A 2,500-nucleotide genomic window follows, 5' to 3' on the forward strand; every position below is an offset into this window, starting at 1 on the left:
TATAATCGTAAATTTTTTTGATTTGTGCCTTTGTATGCATGTACATAATTTGTAAATGTAGTTGTACTCCTAAGTAGATTTTACATAATGAAACACTGAACACATATACATGTACTTCATAATTACTTCTGTTACATGTACATGTACAACAATGAAAAGATGTTAAATATTTACTATAACAATTTTTTAAGAAACATATAATTATCTGCAAGCATGAGTGTATAGCTTGGCCAAAACGTTAAGGACAGATAAAATGATTTCGCTTTGTAGGTGACAGAATAATCTACTTTAAAATCTTGAAAACATAATCATTATACATTCAATTATAGGAAGATGTGATACCTTGGTAAATCTAGGATTCCTTTGACGTGGCCTCAATTAATATACCTTTGTTCAAAGGGTGGTGAATCACTCAAATTTCCCAAAAAGTACACTGAAAACAGACACATGCACAAATATTATGATTTGAAATTTAGGCTAAAAATATAAATTGCTGTGTAAGTCAAAATAATGGCAAGTTGGTTAAGGATAAAAAGAATTCCGCTTCTCTAAGATACATTTCCTTGTATTGAGGTGTATACCAAAGACGAGTCGAATATAAAAGCCTAATCTTAAGGTATTCCATGTATAATGAAAGGATAATGAACAATTTTGAAGGATTTAGATCATCATAAAACTTTATTGTTAATTAATGATGGAAGTGAAGCAGATGAAATTCACATGACTGGTAAATGATTAGAAGCTGACCTTTTTGCACTTAAGACTTTTTGGAAGAGTTGTCTGCCCTTTGTAAAAATAAGAAAAATCCAATTTTCTAAAAATGTGTGTGGTCAATGATTAATTTTATTTCATATTTTCATAAAAAGAAAGTGTATGTAACTTTTTACCAAGAGATTAGTATGAATATATAATTTGTTTTTAAAATATTGCAATAAAAGATGCTTTTCCCATATACTTCAATGTTAAATTCTAGGTGAAATATATCAAGCAGTAAACAAAATATTTAGAAAATTCCTACCGTGGGTTATTTTTATTTGATGAACCCTTCAAAATGATACCATGATTACAAATATTCCACCATCCATTTATTAGATATGAAATATGGTCATTATACATTGAATACCTTAATTCAGATTGGGATATATAATTCATATTTTTTCCTTTAACTGTAAACAATTAAGTTTTAACATTCTGATCACAATCTTCATTTAAACAAATTACTTATAATGTCTTATTGAACGGGGGGGGGGGGGCTCATTTTTCACTTGTCAATGAAACTTTTAGATTCAGTTTGACTAAAATTATTCTTATCATAGATGAATTGAATTACAGATGTCAAGCCCCCCAAACACTGTTTCTTCAATGATATCTTCAACAATATATGTTTATTTAAAAAACTAGGGGTAGTGTGTTTGATCTTGGGTCAGAAACACAAAAAAATTTATTTGAGGCCTTAAATTTTCAAAGCTCCATCAACATGCAATATAATATATATTTTGATCATTTACAATTGTATTTAATTCACAAATCTTTTTACAAGGCAATTCAGTTAAATATAGCACAAACTAAAACATGTAAAATAATTAACATTGCACAGTCAGCTTTTCATTAAAGAGAGCTTATAATTACAAAATTCTTTACTTTAGGTTAAATAATACTCAGTGCACACTATGATCCTAACTTGGCCAAACTTGAAAAAAAAGCCATGTAATATGATCATGCAAAATAATTTCTTCTCCTAAATTTATAGTACACCTTCTGGCTGAGATCACAGCTCAATTTTGATTTCTGAGGCTTAACTGTTTAATAATGTTGCGAAATGTAATACTATAAATGAAACAGCAAAGGTTTCTTACAGACTAAATATAGTTAATGTATATTAAAACAATAGTTAATTACAGGGTCGTGCAATGTAATCCTTTTATTTTGTGATTCAATATTTGATTTAAGATTTTAAATTTTTGTATAGATTGTCCTCTAACGAACAGATACATGACTAATCTAAATATGAAAAAGATTATTGGTATTATTATATGTGTGTTTCTGTAATTATAAGTTTGTAATTGGAGTAAGTAAATCTAAATTAATTAAAAAGATCAGAAATGCATGTAGGTATTTCATTCATAAAAGAACAATTTTAAGAAATGACTTAATGAAAATATTTACTGCTTAATGTATCAGTAAAGGAAAAAGTTATGATGTACATCCATGTATATTGTCCCGTCACATTAATATATGTGTTAATGATTAATATATATTCATAAATGCTTGCATAAATAAACATTAGTAATACATGTGTGTGGTTACAGAAACTCAGAGCTATAAACTGTCAATCTGTAAATGAGTATGAGACCTGCACCACTCTGTAATTTTAAATGTTTTCTACTATGATTTTATAAAGACTGCAATTTTTTGCTACAAATAAGGAGAATCTAATTATTTGGTCCCTGCATGATCTGATAAAATTCTTTTAATTAACAAATTGTCCACTGGTGTCTCA

The 2,500-nt window shown here is 27.8% G+C and overlaps 1 protein-coding gene across 7 annotated transcripts in view; it reads right to left on the reverse strand.

Moving 5' to 3' along the window:
- LOC125655507 (tripartite motif-containing protein 45-like) overlaps positions 1-2,500 on the reverse strand; it is a 26,051-nt gene that overhangs the window by 14,886 nt on the left and 8,665 nt on the right. For 6 of the 7 annotated variants that reach the window (XM_056143641.1, XM_056143636.1, XM_056143639.1 and 3 more), the window contains one exon: positions 343-433. The exons of the other annotated variant lie outside the window; for it this stretch is intronic. The gene's annotated coding sequence lies outside the window, so the exon portion shown is untranslated. The remainder of the gene's footprint in view (positions 1-342; positions 434-2,500) is intronic. 7 annotated transcript variants of the gene reach the window in all.

The sequence above is a fragment of the Ostrea edulis genome, chromosome 7 (assembly GCF_947568905.1).
Source record: "Ostrea edulis chromosome 7, xbOstEdul1.1, whole genome shotgun sequence".
NCBI lineage: Eukaryota > Metazoa > Mollusca > Bivalvia > Ostreida > Ostreidae > Ostrea > Ostrea edulis.